Source organism: Ursus americanus, chromosome 6, assembly GCF_024610735.1.
Source record: "Ursus americanus isolate L20-20 chromosome 6, mUrsAme1.1.p, whole genome shotgun sequence".
Lineage (NCBI taxonomy): Eukaryota > Metazoa > Chordata > Mammalia > Carnivora > Ursidae > Ursus > Ursus americanus.
Window position 1 is genome coordinate 37,884,428 of NC_142132.1, and position 19,533 is coordinate 37,903,960.

The window sequence follows — 19,533 nt, forward strand, 5'->3', positions numbered from 1 at the left end:
GCTCAGAGGGCATTTGCAGCAGGATTAATAATAGAAATATGCATTTGTTTATTTATTCTTCAATCCATAGCTGTTTACTGAGCCTGTTGGGAACTAAGGGCTAGGGAAGGGACAAAAATGAATGCATTTCACAAATATATATTGAACTCTTAGGATGTGCCAGGCTCTGTATCTGGGGCTGGGGAGCAGGGATGAGTAAGACCAGCAAGCTCCCTTCCCTTACGGAGTCTGCCTTTTGCTGGGGGAAGACAGGAAATGGACAAGCAAACATACCACTGAGCGGGATAACGACCAGGAAGGAAGTAATGACCAAGAAGGGCAAGGAGGTAGACATTACCTGGGCGAGACCAATTAGGAAAGGACTGCATTTCCACTAAAACTTGAAGGTTAACAAGGCAGTAGTTACACAAGGAGCCACGATGAGCATTTCAGCCTAGGAAACAGTGGAAAGTGGGAGAGGCCACAGTGTGTTCACAGCCCTGAAGGGACTCACATACTGGTCTCTTCCATGTTAGTCAGATACCAGACTCCACAGCAGTACGATGATCTATGTCATGAAGGGGCACTGAAAAAGGAATATCACTTTTCCAGGAGAAGATGGAGGTGTCCATGCCCGTCCTGGCAGATGAGGGAACAGATCCAGTAGTGGCGATGTTCCAAGGCCCCAGGGTCAATTACTCTGGGGTTGATAAGGTTAGGACACGAAGGAATGAAAAGCGCTGTTGTGTTGCAGTAGTTAGAACGGATCTGACCAGCAAGGAACTTCCTAGTACAGAGAACAACTGTTGCATTACCTTGCAGCAAATGAAGAAAGCACTAGAATTTATTCAATTACTAAAACATAGCCCCGTTTATGGTGAAATTTAGAATTCTAGTTCTACTGAGCTGTATGCTATTTATGGTTCTATGCCTGCCAAAGGAATAATTTGCAACTTGAAATGTGATCCTGTGTTTGACTGTGGAGCTGGTGCTCTAATGTCTCACTTATTTAGTCCTCGTGGCCATGTATTAAGGCTAGCTGGGTTTAAAAACCTGGCGAACAAATGCAATCATGGAATGTTAAAAAATACAAACCTATTTCTAACCCAGCAGCCTCTGATCCTGCATATTTTGCTTGGTGCCCAGATGGGGAGCACATTTTAACTGCCACGCACGCTCCCAGGTTGGGTGTTAATAATGGGTACAAGCTTTGGCATTAGGCCAGCCCTATCCTGGCAGCCAGTTTTTGGATAGGCTTTTTCCAGCAAAAACTATAGCTTACTAAGCAGTTAAAAGTGAAGTACCCAACAAAGAATCTAAATTTGCAGTGGTTGATAGACTCTCGGTTTTAAGAAGTAAACCAATCACCAATTCCAAGCTCTCGGAGGAGACACCACTGCTGAATGAGAAATCACAACCAGGAAATGATAAGCCATTATCAAAAGCAGCTCTTAAAAATCAAAGGAAATATGAGGCTGAGAAAGTTCCAAAGCAGGAAGCGAGAAAGGACAAGAACCAAGATTTGGCACCTACCCTGGCCCACAGAGCAGACCCCGAAAGAGGGCACCTTCATTCACATCTGGAGACAGATGAAAAATTCAAGAACCAAAGACCTGAAAGCAATTGAACCTTGAAAGAACAATCAGCAAGAGAAACACAGCTAGAAAAACTCTTAAGTTGGAGAAATTTTAAAAGATATCATTCTTCTCCAGGAGCAGGAAGATTTGAAATTGGCTACTTTAAAGATTGACAGAGAGCGAGTTGTTAGCATAAATCAGTGGAAATACATCTTCTGTCTTAAACCCTGCAGAACACCTGAATTTCACTTGCCCATCATGTATCCACGTTGTTTACTGTTCATCTATAACTCAACCATATTCCAAGCTTCGGAATATATTGAAATTAGTTAATAATGTCTGTTAAATTGGCTTGTCCTAAATTTCAATACATGTAGAAAAGAGATGCAAATTTCATAGCTAAGCTCCACAGACTGCAAGTCAACCATCATTGTTATTCAGTGTCATTTACCATATAAATGAATAAAGGCATTTTAAATTTTTAAAAAATGCAACCCATTAGGTTGGATAAAAGAAGTTAGTGCAAAACAAGCAAGGTATACAAACGTTCATTTCTGGGAGCGCCTGGGTGGCTCAGTCAGTTAAGCGTCTGACTCTTGATTTCAGCTCAGGTCATGATCTCAGGGTCTCGAGGTGGAGCCCCAAGTTGGGCTCTGTGCTGAGCCTACTTAGGATTCTTTCTCCTTCTCCCTCTGCCCCTCCCCCTCTCAAAAGCATCTGTGCACTCTTTCTCTCTAAAAAAAAGAAAACAAAACAAAAAAAGGTTCATTTCTGTAACTTTAGAATGAATGTTAATTTCTTTCTCTTGCACTTGTATTAACTTACTAATTTGCTCAGGAGAAAGTCAATACAGTAATTTTCTGAAAATCTGAATTGCTTTGTAGTCCACTTCCTCCTGGAGCCTTTAAAGTCCCCATTTACCAAGACTCAAGCTTTGTTCTCTCCAATGAGGAACCCCAAAAGAGTCTGAACATGTGCCTGGGTGTCATTTCTTGTCACAAAAAGGAACGTAGGCAATCTCTTTGGTAGCCTGGAATAGTCAGAGATGGAGCTGGACACAGAACTCTGGCGCACTGAGCCTCTCATTTATTTCTGTATGTGTATTTCTTGCCTCCCACAAGCTAAGCTTTGTCTAAACACAGTCAAGATAAAATTAAAAATTCTCCTGTGGAGTTTGTCAGGAAGGACATTGATAATATACGTGTAAGTTTCTAGCAGGTAATAGAACTTAAAAAAAAAAAAGTCATGTAATTAAAGCAGTAGAGCATAGAGAATGCTATGCAGCCAGAACGGGACCCAGAGAACCTGCTTTGAGAAATCAGAGGGCTGTAGCTCCATTCGCCTCCCTGCCTGTGATAACACTTCCAGGGGAAGACTGGGGAGTCACCTTTCCTCTAGCTGGCCCTGGATCTGTGTCTAGACCCAGCTGGCCGGCAGAAGCCGGGCTCTGTGAAGCCTCCAGCAGGGGCAGAGAATGGCTGAAGTCTGTGGGGAGGGCACCATCCACCCAGAAAGTGGTGGGTCTCCTGTGATTTTTCTCTGTTCTCAAGTTTTTACCTTGAATACAAACTTGAGTTGTTTGCATTGTTGCAGGACACGGAATTTCTCTTTACGTAGCTGATCCTGGGTGCAACCACGATCCCTGCTCTGCCTCCTTCTGGAGAACTCTGCTACCTCCCCCTGTGGGCAGCAGGATGCCATCTCAAACATGGAAGGCATGCTGTAACGGGGGGAGCATGTCCCTGCTGCCGTCCTCCTCCGTGCAGCGTCCATGGTGACCAGAGACAAGGCAGCTAGGTATGTGGACACCACAGGACACGGCCAGACTGAGGCTGTTGGGAGGAAAATGGTTACTTAGAGCAAGAGCTGCCTGGAGAGGGGGGAATCTCTTCCAAGTAGAAAAAGCGATTCTCGTGGAAGAAATAAGGGCTCAAAAGGCAACATTTGTTGCCATTTCCTGAGAAGGGATACTAGAAATAAAAGGTTTAATTTTCTTCCTGTGTATCTCTTAGAATAACCACTGAGCAAGCCATGTTCTGGGTTTCTCTGCCCAGAGCTTCTGATGAGGTGACCCAGGCTCCACGTGGAAAGCAAGGGGCGGCTTCTGCATGAAGATGAACAGGCCCTCCTGTGAGGCAGAGAAAGTCAGAATTCTTCTTCACACGGCTGTAGCCTTTCCCTCATTCCTCGGCTGGAGAAAATGCAGCAAAAGCTTTTCCTTCTCTCAGCTCCTAGAAAACCATTTGAAAGTTGGTTCCTGCAACCAGGTCCTTTCTCTGGGAGAACCCGATGAAGAGTGTGACCAAGACATCTGTTGTCAGGGCTGACCCAGAGATAAAGGAAAGGTCCAGGGGTGTAGGGAGAATAAGAACCTCAAATCAAGCCAAACCTCATGGGTTCCACTTGTGCTTGGGTGGGGGAGGGGGGAAAGACAAGGCTGTTTTCGCCTTTGCTTCTGCTCCACTCTGGCTAAGAAACCATGCAGTCACCCATCCTGCCTGACTCCTCAGGTTTGCCGGGACGCTGGTGAGGGCATGGGGACCCAGGAGGCATATCTGTCACTCATCCCTCTTGGAGCCAGCACCCTGGAATCACAGGCCTCCTTGGAATCTGCTTTCCACACATTCTGTAATTAGAAGCTGTCCTTTTGTTCACATCAACATACAGTTTACAAAGTCTTTTCGCATTGTTCACCCAAGTCCATTTCCTGAAAGACAACCTGGGGAAAGCACAGTATGAGAATCTGCAGACCTGGCAGTGAACTCAGGGGTGACTTGTCTGTCCCCGGGGAGCTTGCGGCCTAGTAGGGAGATAGGCATGGAAAAATGTTCATAAGCCAATGACAGCAAAGCAGCCGTACATTGTGAAGTATGTTGTGAAGAAAACAGGACCTGAGACATAACGTATATTAATTACTATATTAAATGTAATGGACGTAATTCCCAAATCAAGAGGCAGGAGGGGAAATGGGAGCGAGGGCATTAAGCCCTGAAAACCGGGTCTCCCTTGGAGGTGACGACAGCATGCATGGAAGAGCTTACTGCATTGGAGAGTTTCAGCACAGGTTGGTGGGACCGCCTATCGAAAATGACATTAGTAGTGACCTTCTCATGTCAGGATGTGTAGGTCTTCTTCCCTGAGTGGTTCAGTTATTCCAGGGAAAGACCCTACGATCTCCCCCCTTGGCAGTGGGAGTCTGGGGATCTTTCTAAATCAGTTGTTAACACCTTCCTTTACTCTCCTTTTGGCATCCAATTCTATTATGTGTCTGATGTCTCCAAATACACAGCCCCCTTGTCCCAGTTTCCTTAGCAAAAGAAATCTCCAGTCTCCTGTGTGGTGACAGAGATGGCACCAAGTACAAAATGAAAATGTGAGTGCCATTGTTCAAAAACCTGGGAAAACGCTGTTGCTGTGAAAGTTCTAACACATAAAACTTTTCTCTCTTCCATGATCTCAACTATTCTGAGATCATGTAGGGATAATGGATTTGTGTTTTTATTATCATTAATTACTTCAAAAATCAAGACTAATATAATATGAATGTTTAATACTCCTGTATTTCTTTGGTTAAGTGCTACTGCCCATATCCCAAGTTTTCCTCGATTTAATTATCAATATTTGTATTTATTTTGCTGAATAGATTCTCCAGCAATTTGATAGAGCTTCTGTTTGGTAAACTTTCTGAGTCCTTAAAGAGCTTTAGAAAAAAACTATTTTCACCTTTGTGTTTAATTTTTTTTCTTGGAATGAAATCTTAATTCAAAATCACATGCCAACGACTTTGAAAATATTGGTCTATTGCTTTCAGAAATCCGGAGCTTTTGAGAAATTGGATTCCAATCTGATGTTCTTTCCAGAAAAACTATCTTTTCTTTTATTTAGCTTTGCTGGCCTTTAGGACACTTTGTCATTGTTGGTTTTCTGAAATGTCACCACGGTGCATGTTTATGTCATACCTGTTACATTTGTCCTACCTAACAGTCAGTGGATTATTTCAATTTGCGGACTCATGTCTTCCTTTCTGAAAATGTTGTCTTCTGTTATTTATTTCCTTCCTTCAAGCCTCTCTTTTATTTTTCTTTCCTTTGGCAACCTCAGTTAGATAGGACTTGGAACTCTTTGCTAAACCTATTGATTCTTAAAGTTCTGTTAATACATTCTGCTTCTTTGTCTTTGGAAGAATGCTTCGTGTCATCTTCCAGCGTACAAATTCAGATTGTAGCTATGTGGACTCTGCTCTTTAACACCCATTTTTAATTTCATTGTTCCTACTTTTTTCTCCCGATCTCTAAAGATTTTTGTTTTAATTTATATATAAAATACTCTCATCCATTTCTGCAACATTATATCATATGTTAACATTAATTATACTGATTCTAAAGAATTTCCTGATGCGCTAAACTTTGCTTCCATCTTCTTCATGTAATTTGTAATTTCAATGTAATTTTGATGTAATTTGATGTCCTTCCAGTGATGTAGATTTCCCCCCAATGTTTGGGGATCCTCGGTTGTGTGGCCTTGACTGTGTGGCCATCTTTGTGTTCATTGCCTTGACTATGGAGTAGATGGACATATATTTCTGCTGAGTAAGATTTGCTCTGTGTTTGTGTTTGTGTGTTTGTGCTCTATGCTTCTATTTACACATATTGAATGAATGGCATCGGTCTTCCCAGGTAGGCAATCCATCCTGGTATGTAAGTATTTGGGTATTCTTGGTGGTCGGACTAACCAGAAATGCCAGCACTAACTCTGACTCTGAGTACATTATTTGGCTTCTCTGCGCTTCAACTTTCTAATCAGTAAAATGTGCACAGCACGAGAATAAGGCAAGGATTAAATGTGACTTAGATCCGCGAGAGACTATGGACTCTGGGAAACAAACTGAGGGCCTCAGAGGGGAGGGGAGTGGGGGAATGGGATAGGCTGGTGATGGGTAGTAAGGAGGGCACGTATTGCATGGTGCACTCGTGTTATACGCAAGTAATGAATCAGGGAACTTTACATCAAAAACCAGGGATGTACTGTATGGTGACTAACATAATATAATAAAAAATATTATTATAAAAAAATAAAATAAAATAAATGTGACCTTACAAATTTGGACACTAATGCCTGGCTCATAGAAAATAATAATACAGATGCTAACTGCTGTTTGGGTTGGTTCATATCAGAACCCAGAGGTGGAGAAATTGACACCCGAGGGAAATCGACACTTACAGTAAAATTGGTGTTGTGGTGGGTGATATATTATGATCCAGGAAATATCCCGGTGCCTTGCTCACTGTCCCCTCACAAAAATCTGCCACTGTCCCTATGTCCTCTTTCCTGAAAGGTCAGATGGAAGGAGTTCTGAGGAACACCACGCATCCATGCACTATGGAGTTGAGCACATGAGGCCAGGCCTGAGTAGGAGGAGAACGCTGTAACTGTTGGGTATTTGCAGCTTTCTACTGCGGATGGGAACCCACAGCGCCCTTCAGGGTTTCCATTCTCTAGGCCCATCTGTTTTGTGTTTCTTATTTTGGTTTCCACTGATAGCTCTTGAGGACAGCTGAGCATCTTCTTTCCGCCCAAGAACTGAGCAAAGCAAACTGTAGCCAAAACCAGCAGCTGTTGGTTTGCTTAATAGGGAAAATATCTCCCAGAGCTGCCAAGGATGCATGATAGAAGGGGATCGAAGAAACTTGAGGTTCTTTTCCCAAGACATAAAGCAAATTTTAGCACAAAAAAAATATTCACATTGCTCACTTCCACCCCCAGATTCCGCATGGGAGACCCCGGACTCGTTTTTTAGGGGAGCTGCCCAGCCATTTGTGGTGGACTAAGTTGGTCCATAAATACATTTCAAGTTGTATCTGCTTGTCTGTGCTCTTTCTACATGGCCTAGAAACTCCTTAGAGCTAGAGTCCCAGGTTTTCCTGACTGCTGGAGAAACCCTGCACCCAGCCAGGAGAATGTCCCTTTCCAGGCTAGCCAACATCCCTGCCTCTCAGGTCTGCAATCAGTTGAGGGCAGACTTAGTGCCAGTCTGTGGGCAGCGGCTTTACCCAGGCAGGGAGAAGGGACACAGTGACCTTGAATATCAGTTAAGGCCCCCTGACGGCAGCCAACTCTTCAGTTACAGTCCGGGCAGATGAGAAACTGGGACAGTCAAGTCATTCCTTGTCCATTCCTCACAGTCCAGTCCTGTTTTCTCCCTTGTTTGTAGTGCCGCCCCCCAAGATTTAGTTAAGCCAAAGCATGCCCCCTCATGCTCCCCTCTCCCTCGGACTTCCCCCTCCAGCTGAACCACCAAGAGGCTGACTGACTGCTGGGGATAGCAGACTTCCCTCTCTCCCAGCACTGGAAGGAGAGGAAGAGTCCAGCTGAGACCTCTTCTTCTTAAGTGCTTCCAGCCTCGCCTGTCGGGACGGAGCAGGTATGCAAACCGGGGTGAATGTGGGTCAGAAGGGAAAAGACAGCTTCTATAAACATCAACAAAACCGCCTGGAGCTGGGGCCAGAGCTGGTGCATTGCTGCTTCTAGATCAACTTTTACCCAAGACTAGCTTTGCAGTGGGTCGAGAACAGATCTGAATCGAGGATGAGGAGGGAGCATCAGGACTGAGTCTCACACCAGACTGGGCCAGCCTCTGCTGAGTTCTGCTTGCCAGAGGCCCAATGCTGTGTGGCCACCCTTCCTGCTATGCCCTCAACCGCATTCCCGGGAATTAGGCCTTCTCCAACTCTGTCCCCTCTTCGGGAAGGATCTTCCTGATGATGCTCAGGGTTTTTCATGGTGCCAGTGACTACTTTGGGATGGCAACTATAAACTTTCTCCTTATTCCTTCCATTCAAGCATCTCCCACCTGTCCACACCTAGACAGTTTTGACAATTACTTAGACTGGACCTGAGTTTCCACTTGATATCAGGAGGCATAGAGCAGAGGAAAGAGCTATAGAGTCAGGGCTTTGTCAAAGTCCTGGCTCTACACTTACTATCTATGTGACCTTGGGCAGGTCATTAACCTCATAGAGCCCTACCTGCCTCAGCAGCAAATGGCAGAATAGAAACTCTCGTGGTGGCTTCCATGTAAAAAGCGTTCTGTGCTGACTACTTCCCTTGGCCTTCCCAGCCCTTCTCTGACAGGTTGGAGGAAAGGATTCCCCTCCACTTCTCCCTGTCATTTCCCTGAGTCCTGATATCCCAGCCAGTTGCCTGTTCTGGCCTAGCTTTCTGCTCCTTTGCTCTCAGCAAAGCACCCTGCAGCGTTGGGACAACTCCCTTTATCTACAATGCCCTCCTAACCCCACCTCAGCGGGATCGAAGGTGTCCGGCCTCTCCTGCCCTCCCAGCTGGATGGGATAGCAGGAGATATCATCGCCCAGTCTTGGGCCTCCTTGTACTACCCTTTATTGTACTCTCTGCTCAGTGCCGGGGCCGCCCTGGCCATTGGCTCCCCAGGGGCAGAAGCCAGGGCACACAACCTGCTTCTGAGGAGCACTCGTATGTGCGTGTCATAGCCAGTGGTTTGCTGGCTTGGACGTAGTTAGGAGGCATGCGATGAAGTCAACAGTCCTGGACTGGGGGTCAGGAGAGCCTCAGCTTCACGCTCTAACTTCACACAAGTTACCTGAACACCAACATAAAAACACCCTCAAAACTGTTCTTCCCATTGTGTCGTCTACCTTAGAGAAGGTAAATGCCACCAATTTCCACTGATTGCCAAAGCTGGAAGCCTGGGCTTCACCTTTGACCACGGCCTCTCTCTCAACTTCTCCATCCAACCAATCTCTCCATCCAACCAATCCCTACCTCCAATTAGTCCTGCTTCCTCCAGATCTTGGGTTTGTTCACCTGTCTCTACACTCACTGCTCCATCTTGGTTCAGGCCAACACCATCTCTTGTAGTCTTTCTAAAAACAAATATGATCACTATACTCTATCTTCCAACGTCTCACCTTGGCTCTGTGGTCAAAAAGAAGCCCTTAATACAACTTCCAAGCCATTCGCCCACTCCCTGCCTCTCCAGCCCCATGCACACCTCTCCCCACTTCATGTGTCCTGTGCAGACTCTAGAATGCATTTCAGCTCAGCACTCAGAGAGGATGTCTTGTGCCATCCTGATTTCACCAATGCCATTGCCACTGCTTATATGATCTCACACTGTGACATCCTTCTCCCAGCCTCAGGAACTCCTACTCATCCCATGGGCCTCAACTCCAATATCATCCCTTCCAGGAAGCCTTTCCCACATCCCCAATTTGGTTTAGGTGTCTGCCCTCCCAACCTGCATGCTCCCTTCATTCCTTCTTACAGTAACTGGCATCCTGCATGGAAACTGCTGGTTTTCTTGTCTGTGTTCAACACTAGCCCAAGAGACTTCAGATAGCAGGGATGGTGTCTCTCCGTTTCCAGGTGGTATCCCCTCACCCCTAGCACAGAGCTGGAGAGGGCAGAGCACAGAGCAAGCAGACACCTAGTATTTCTCTAATGGATACATTCTCCTTCTCTAGAATTCAATTTGCCAAAGGGGTAGGTAAGACTATTCCAGATTAAAGGAGACTGAGAAGATATGACATCTGAATCCAACGTATGAAGCTGGTTTGGAACCTGGGCCAGAAAAGGGGTATCTGTGGGACAACTGGTGAAATCTGCATGAGGCCTAGAGACTAGATTAGTGTCACATCAAGTTAATCTCCTGATTTTGATCATTGTACTCGTTTTACATAAGACACTCACATCTGAGAAATTTGGGTATACAGAATTCTTTGTATGCTTTTTGTGCCATTCTTTGTTAAGTATAAAATTATATTAAAATAAAAATTTTAAAATGTAAGCCAAATAAAGGTGTAGGTTAACTGGAAAGAAGGAGAACCATCTTCAGGATTCCCTTGGAACTTGATTTTCTTAGTAAATTCAACGCCAGTGTTCCTTTCCTTCTGCTTTTCCCTCTCCTGTAACAGGCAGAGTCTGCAGGTTAAGGCATGGGGTAGGATTCTTATTCCTGCACGGGAAGGCCGTGGGTGTTTAAGATGTTGAGGTGTGAGTGTCAGCCTCCGAAGCCCTGCTCGGAGCCATCAAGCTAGTCTGCCAGCTGACAGATGAGCTTCCCATCAGTGAAGGGGGGCAAGTGCCAACTCAAGCCCATTGGACGGGGGCAGGGCAAATGATTCCCCCAGACTTGGCTAAACATTGGAGCTGCTTCCCATGGAGCAGGGAAGAACACCAGGAAAAGAGAAAGCCCCACGCAGCATGTCTACAGCCCAACCCCGACCCAGAGCTCCAGCCCTGCCTTTCATCCCCTGGCCAACATGGGTCACCCTCGGCCTTGTCTTTAAGGCACAGATGGGACAGTCTGAGTCGGGGTTGGAGCCTTCCCTTCAGATGTTAGGAGTGCAGGAGGGGTGGCAGGTGAAACTCCAGGCCCAGTTCATCAGCTCGAGACTTAAAGCTGAGAAAACATCCCCTGCAGCCCTCGGTCGGGCCCTGCGTCCTCCACGAGCACAGCGAGGTCCTGCTGTTCTCCTCTGTGCCTCGTGAGCCGCAGGCGAGACGCTATCGCCTTTGCTCCAACAGCCATAGGAGCACTTGGGCTCAGAAGCAAGAGAGCCAGTGCTCCCCCACCCAGGCCCCAGAGAAGGGGCGCCAGCCTTGGCTTAGGCATTCCAGGTGACATGGTGACTGCCTGCCCGGGCGGCTGCCCCGAGGTTGTGAAAATAGAATGAAATGCAATCTGTCCCCTGCAACTTCCACCTCCAGATCAAAGTTCTACCCTATGGTGATTACACAGAATCCGTTTGTTTTCTCTACTACATTGTACTTCTTTCAACATCTGGAGACAGCAGTCTTCTTTCGCCGGAGACGTCCCCCCCACTTTTTTTTCCCATAAGCAGTTCTTTGGGATTAGATCATTCTTCCACTTGCTTCCTCCATACAGCAGGGTTTCTAGGTTCCTCAAGATGTTAATCACTATCTCCTATATTCACTTTCCAGGTTCTTTCTATAATGCACTGACAGTTAAAGTAGGAAGTTCCAGGCAAAGCAGCCGGCACAGAGGTCCGCAGAACCAGCTCCGCGGATCCGCACTCCGTTTCACCTTTAATGTAAGCCAAGATGACCTTTCTAGCAATGGATGGTGACCTTGGCTCCCACTGAAGTTACCAACCACCCAAACTCCAAAACATTCACTAATATTTACACCATTAACTTCTGGATGAAAAATATTACATGTTAATCGCTGTTCATTTCATTTCTGCAGTTAACGCCAATTTCACTCCTGCTGCTGGGCCGCCCAAAGGCACTGGAAGGCCCTCCTACAGAAGAGCGCCAGCGTGGGTCCAGGCGTGTTGCCTGAGATGGGAGAACACACCAGAAGGCAAAGCATCGGCGTGGCCCAGCTCAGCAGATGAGGCCTCACTTATTTCTAGTGAAGTGGAGCAGAGAAGACCCTGACCTGTGGGAACGTGGAGAAGAGGCAACAGGAAGCCGTCCTGGTCCAGAGACGTGTGAATGGATGTGAGGGCTTCTGGAGGTGAACGAGGGGCACCGCCGGATGTGTGGGCCCTTGGAAGCCAGACGGGATCCCGGCAGACCTGTGGGCCCAGAGGAGGGGCCTTGGTGACTCAGACACCCTTCCCCACCTTCATCCAAGTAGTGAAGACCAGAGCATCACTCAGGCTAGGCCACCTCTCAAAGAAAAAAAGAGAAAGACATGGGATGCGTGCCTCACAACGGATCTGATTTACTGCTCCTGAAAGAAACACTGAACCTTTTTCATCTTGATAATATCCAGACTCCCAGAGGGGCATCAATTCACTTTCATGGAAAATAATAGCATCTTCTCTGCTCTGGAACTGCAAGCCGCAGTCTGAGGGAAGAAACTCCACTTAGTAAAGTGGCACCAAGAACCCGCTGTCTGCAAAGACAAAGAATGCATTAAATTGATCCCTTACAAATGCATTTCTGCCGGGGGGAGTTCTGCTGCGGTGAGCTGTCAAAAAGAAAGCCAATGTGTTGGATTTTCTTTCATCACATAAAGGAAGTCAGTGAAATGGAGAACCAGGATTTTACTAGCAAATGCACCAGCAGCAACGACCACAAGCGAACCTTGACCTCTCACAGGATTCTGCAAATTTCAAAGTGTCTGCACAAACTAATCAGGTCCACTATGGCCAGGTGGTCCCATAGTTACACCATCCACGGATTAGACCGTGGTTAGTCTAAGGTCCGCTGCAGGCCGCTTCTGGGTGGTAACAACAATTGGGAGGTTTTGTGTAGGGTCTGTGGTCCCAAGTTGTGGCAATCTGTGGTTTCATTTAAGTTGCCCATTTTCTCTCCTTTCCCTTTTAGGTTTTGTTGTTTTCAGGACTATTCGAAGCATCTTGAAACCATAAATCTCAATGCTTTGAGATTAATTATTCTTTAACAGAAAAATGTGCAGGATGCTTCATATAAAAAGATATATATTAACTAAAAATGGGCAGCCTAGGGCGCCTGGGTGGTGCAGTCATGAAGCATCTGCCTTTGGCTCAGGGCGTGATCCTGGCGTTCTGGGATCAAGCCCCACATCAGGCTCCTCCGCTAGGAGCCTACTTCTTCCTCTCCCACTCCCCCTGCTTGTCTCTCTCTCACTGGCTGTCTCTGTGTCAAATAAATACATAAAATCTTTTAAAAAATTATTAAAAAATGGGCAGCCTAGGGCAGCTGGGTGGCTCAGTCAGTTAAGTGTCCCACTCTTGGTTTCAGCTCAGGTCATGATCTCAGGGTCATGAGATCGAGCCCCAGGTGGGGGCTCTGTGCTTAGGGACGAATCTGCTTGAGTATCTCTCTCTCCCTCTACCCTTCACCCTCACCCGACCCCCCCCCCCGCATTCATGCTCTCTCAAATAAATAAATACATGTTTAAAAATGGACAACCTAAATAAAAAAGTAGAACTTTCAAACCAAACCATTCTGAGAGGAAATAAAGAACCAGCTAAGATTTAAGAACTGTTACAACATTGGAGCACAGAGTGAAACAGCAATAGTGGCTGGTGGAGGGTTTACTCTGCACCAGTTACTATCTCAACAGTTCATCATATTAAATCATTTAATTTTTTTTACAGCTCTGTTAGTTATGAATTTTTGAAAAGAGAAACTTTAGACCCAAAAAGAAAAATCAGTTTTCTCATGGTTACTCTTCTAGTAACTTTCAGACATGGAACTTGAACCCAGAGCCCACACCCTTGGCTCCTTAACGCCTCTCCCTTGATACACAGGCAGACCTTGGAGATGCTGCTGGTTTGCCTCCAGACCGCCACAACAGAGCCCGTCACATGAGTTTTTTGCTCGCTCAGTGCGTATAAAAGTTATGTTTATACCATATTGCACTCTATTAAGTGTGCAATAGCATTATGTCTAAAAAACAATGTACTTACCTCAATTAAAAAACACTTTATTGCTAAGAAATGCTAACTTTCATCCGAGCTTCCCGTGAATTGTACTCTTTTTGCTGATGGCTGCTGACTGATCAAGGTAGTATTTGCTGACGGTTGGGGGCTGCGGCAATTTCTTAAAATAAGAAAATAAAGTTGGCCACATCAATTGATTCTTCCTTTCACCTGACTGCTTAGGGCCATTGTAAAGTTATTAATTAGTCTAATTGCAGTACTGTTGTGTCTCGGGAAAAAGAGAGGCCTCAGGAGAGAGAGAGAGAGAGGCGGGGGCAGAGCCAATTTGTGGAGCAGTCAGAACCCAAACTACATTCATCAGTTGTGTCCACCATCTGACGTTGATGCGTCTCATGGTACCCAAACAATTACAATAGTAGCGTTGACGATCATGGATCCGGATCACCAGGACAAATATAATAATTAATTTGAAATATAATCATAATTATGAAAAAGTTTGAAATATTGTGAGCTCACCAAAATGTGACACAGAGACAGGACGTGAGCAAATGCTGTGGGGAAAATGGTGCCAATACATTTGGTTTAGTGCAGGGTTGCCACAAACCTTCAATCTGCAAAAAATGAGGTAGGCTTATAATCTACTACATTTCCCTTTTGGAAGACAAAAATTCTCAAATTATGTCAAATCAAATCCATTGTTTATTTAATACAAAGTCTCTCTCTCTCTCTCTCTCTCACACACACACACACACACACACGCACACACACACACAGAGTTGAAATAGAAGATAGACAAAGCTGCTACGGAGGCACGCTTACCTCCTTGTTTCTTGTGTTTCTAGTGAGGTGAGGAAGTTGCTCCTCCCCGGCTGGTGTCTCTTTCCACTCCTTCATGGGCAGTTTTCCACCTGAGAGACAATAACCTGACCAGTGGAAAACAGAGAAGGTGACACCACATTCAGATACCCAACACTGAAAACTAAGCCGAGAGAGCTCATTCTACGGCCTTTCGCTGTCCTTAGAACATGTCTGTGCCTTACCACTGTGCGACGTTGAGCATCTCTACCTCTGACGCTCTGCACTCTTGTCCCGAACTGTCCAGCCTTTGGTCCATTATGTAAGCTGGTCACCCCAGACTGCAAGACTAAGTTTCCTCACTTCAAGGAAGGAGGAAGAGGGAATTCCCTCCACCCTCAGGCCCAGGACTGGTTCTCCACAATAAAGCCATCACTGTTCCTGGCACTCATCGGGCTCTGCTCTCAGTTGCCTGGGAACCCAGGGAAGATATACAAGCATTTACCTTGCTCTAATTGTCAAAACTGGGGTGGCACTTCGACAAACTTAGTTAAGAAATGGAAAGAATAGGCGCCTGGCTGGCTCAGTCAGAACACGTGACTCTTGATCTCTGGGCTGTAAGTTCAAGCCCCATGTTGGGTGTAGACATTACATAAAAATAAAAATCTAAAATAAAAAGGGCATATGTCACCATCTATGGAGCGCCTGGATGGCTCAGTCACTTAAGTGTCCGACTCTTGATTTCGCTCACTCCCTCTTTACCTCTCAAATGAAAGAATGAGAAAGAAAGAAAAAGAAAGAAAGAAAGAAAGAAAGAAAGAAAGAAAGAAGCTGAAAGAATAAAAACACAAAAGACCAAGGATTTAAATAATAAAATTAACAATCGTGATTGTATAGCTAGAGATATAAAATATAGATAAAGATATGAAGGGACCGTTTCAACCAAAAACAATGCAAATTTTCAAAAATGTGTGGAAATTTTATAAAAATCTACTGTGTTCTTCACTCCCAATAAAATCTTAATTTGAAAGAGTAAAAATCATAACAAGTTCATGTATAGACTAAATACAGATACTAAGAATAAAAGAGTAGCTTCTTTCCCCAAAATAAAGTTAATATTTTAAAATACAAAACAATGTCAAAATAATATTAGTACTAAAAAAAATCTAAGGTATAATTAAAAGCTATTAGAAGTGAATGTATCGAAACCTATAAGATATAACCAAAGAAGCAGTCTGATGAACATTTATAGTCTGGGGGGAAAATTATTATTCCCCTGGGGGAATTTCCTAAGGGAAATAAATGCATTTCCGAAAAATGCATTTATTTAAAGAAAAATCCAAAAATACTGGAACACTCAATTTCAGTAACTCTTCAAAGTAAAAAGCTGAGGAAGGAGTGTATGACGATAACACAGAAGTTAATGAAATGAGAATGAAATATAAGAAGATAATAAAATAATGAGTCCTCTCTGAGCTGGAGGTCTTGCCTACCTGAGGCCTCAGACCGTCTTCTCTGAGTGGAGTTCTCAGACCTCTTCCCCACATCGCGACGCCTGCGTGGCATTGCATGACCCAGTGTCGGTGACCTCAGGACCTCAGAAGCCGCTCCTCCCTCTCTGCCCTGCTCTCCTTTAAAAGTTCTTTCTCTCAGTGAGCTGAACTCTACAGCTGTTGTGCTTAGACGAGTGAGGAGAGAAGAGGTTAAGTGTTGTGGCAGAAGTTATCTCCCTCTCTCTCTCTCTCTCTTCTTGGTGAGACTGTGCCATGGGGGTCTCACTCTGCACCCACTGTGGGATGATCGGAGGGGAGGAGGCCGGTCCTGAGACTTCCCCAGGAATTTCTTCATGTCTGATCTCCTCCCCTGGCACGAGTCTGGGACAGCCATCCCCCAGCCAAGCTGCTAACACAGCCCTCCCCCTGCCCGCCCCTTCAGGAAGAAGCACCTGTGCTGAGCCCTACGTTCCAGGAGAAGATCCAGCCCCCACCCCCGAGAGGAGAAGAAAGGAGCTGCGCAGGAATGGACAAAGCCCTGAGCCTGCATCTCCAGGAGGCCAGGTCCGCAGGGGAAAGAGGAAACTGGCCGGACTTGGATCATTAGGAGGACGGGTAACAAACAAACAAATAAAACCTTCCTCTATTGGAATATCCAGTTTTTCTTTTATGTGAATTTAAAAAAGAAAGAAAGAAAAAAACAAACTCAACAGATCCATTCCTTTCCAAAGGCAGCAAAGCCATAAACATAAATGTTGACTGTTTTACCTGCTGTGTAGCTAGTTTAAAACTGTATAAATCACAGAATTCCAGAGGCAAAAAGAATGATTCACCATCGCGGGCACCCTTTTGTTGATGACTGAAGCCTGAGTGGAGAGGAGAAGGTCTGGCCCAAGGTGATGCCACAGAGGTGGGCAGCAGGAACCAGACGCAGCCACTTCGAGCTGCTTATGCAAACGTGCACACTCTCCTTTCCAGGCGGACTCATGTCCTCCCACAAGTGTGCAGGGGCAGAGCCCACTGAGTCCACGTGGGACTCTGAAGGGGCTGTGCTCTGCAAGAACAATGGCATCAGCCATCTCTGTCATTCTCCCTTGGGTCCGCCAGCCTGCCAGGACATGGCTTTCTGGCGGGGGGCCACCAGGGTTGGGGAAGGCTGCCTAGGAAGTGCCCATCAGCACAGCCAGGAAGCAGTGTGTCAGCACAAGAACTAGACAAGGCAAGTAGAAAACCGGAGAGAGCCCCATCATGATGAGACGGTGTCCGCTCAGACTCGGGGGATCCTCCAGGCACGAGGAGCAGAGGAGCGCGATGCCACCCCTCCCAGCGCTCAGGCTTCTCCCTGCTGCCGGCCCAGGTGTCAGCCTCTTCCTTGCCAAATGATTCTTCTACAGTGAAGCAAGTAGAACCTTCTAGGTGTGGTCAAACGAATTTCCAATTCCATCACTTACCAGCCTGGGCAAGTCCCTTCATCTATTGAATTTCCAGTTCTCATCTCATTTAGCAAATGAGATTATTGCTAAAGGAGCACTTATTCGATGCCAGGTGTTGCCGAACGTACTGATGATACAGCACGAAACAGTGTCCCTTTGCAATTGCGATATATCTTCCATGTACGTAAAAACGTCTCAGCGAAATGGGAGAGTGCTAATATTGAAAAGTCTGCAACTACACTCTAAATTATTGACAGTGGTTCTGAGAGGAAAGTCGGATTAAGAGCATGGATGGAAATCGGCTTGCCCCTCAGCTCCAGGGACATGGGCCTGCAGGGGCCCCTAGCCATTGGGCTTCCTTACCATCTGGATCTTCCAGCTTCTCACGGCACGTACACTGAGTCACTGCTCCCCTTCAAGAGAAGCGACTCCAGAGAATGGCAAGAAACAGAAGCACGTGCGGAAGACGTGTATTCTGTAGGTGTCCGTGCAAGTATGTGCACCTGCGGAGTATTCTGGGGGTAAATGGCAGCCCTGGGGACATAGGTTAATTTTGTACCTTTCCCTGTAAGGTGTGAAAATGTACTTGTTAACACAGTTGCATGCAAGCTAAGACTGGATTCCATATAAATCAGGCACTGCGCAGACATTTTACAATCTGAAACTCTGAAAGACAAGGTCTCAGCCCACTTTTACATTTTTAATGAAATTCTTAACCCCACACCTGTTTACAGAGACTGCTGTTAATTATACTTTCGGGTAACTTTTTCAATTGATTCCAATTTGTCTCTACCTCTGTGAATTTTTAGAATGGAGATCATAGCATTTTAAAATTGGGGCAAGACACTTCCTAAAGTATATGAAAAAATATTCTTCACCATTGGCTTGGTTGACCCAGTAGCTCTGAGTGCCAAGGACGTATGAATTCGGATATTGCCTGCATAGATGTAAATTATAGTTTTGTGCGCCTGGGTTTATATACACATTTACTGTGGTTTACGATGTTGCTTCTTTTCCTTAGCTTTCAGCTGGTGCACACCCCTTCCTAGTGCTTTCCAGCACATAAACTACTTGCAAATCATAAAAATAGGGTAATAGCTGTGATAATAGTGTTTCTTGCCTTCTGCAAAATGATTTGATCAGCCACCTTCAAAACCCAGCATTTTCACAGGTTCCATTATTAAAAGCTGTGTAATTCTAGTTGACATGATTTGAGCATTTCAGGAGAAAGGTTTACAAGTTCTGACTGTATGGTTGTGACTCAGTGTGGCATTTCAGTCTTATTAGTCATGTGATGAGAGTTTGTAAGGCTTTACTGCCAAATAAATGGTGACCAGAGTACACTGAGAATAGCTAAGACAAAGGGAACTCTCTCAAAGTACCTTGTGTTCATTTTGCTTAGAGTATATTGTTTGGATCATTCTAAACCCGTGTAAAAGTTGGTGAAGCTTCAAAAAAAATCTCCAAGAAAGCATGAAAAAATAGAGATTGGCAAATAAAAATCCCTTAATGCAAAAGTAATAAGGAATTAAAAGTTTTCCATAATTTTTTTTTTTTTTTGCTATAAATATAAGAGTTCAGGAAACAGTGTATCTTCAGCTGAGGTCTAAATTCCCAAAGCTCTGTGTTGATGCTTCTGATAATTTCCATCACTGTTCTTTTGAAATTCAAATGAGTGCTTTTTAACAACAACAAAAAAAAAAAAAAAAAAAGGAAAGGAAAAAAGAAAAAAAGGGAACAAGCTCCTGGAATATGGGACTGTGCCTCTGTGTAAAGTGATCAGGATTTTGTTATAAGCCTGTTTCCGCTCCGGAACCCTGCAGCCACCCCCCTCACGCCCCCCACACCACACCTGGATAAAATGTGCGAAGGGAATCTAGGG

The 19,533-nt window shown here is 45.3% G+C and overlaps 1 pseudogene; it reads left to right on the forward strand.

The window, feature by feature from the left end:
- Positions 1-597: 597 nt before the first annotated feature.
- On the forward strand, positions 598-13,859 carry LOC123800331 (eukaryotic translation initiation factor 2A pseudogene; annotated as a pseudogene).
- Positions 13,860-19,533: the final 5,674 nt, after the last annotated feature.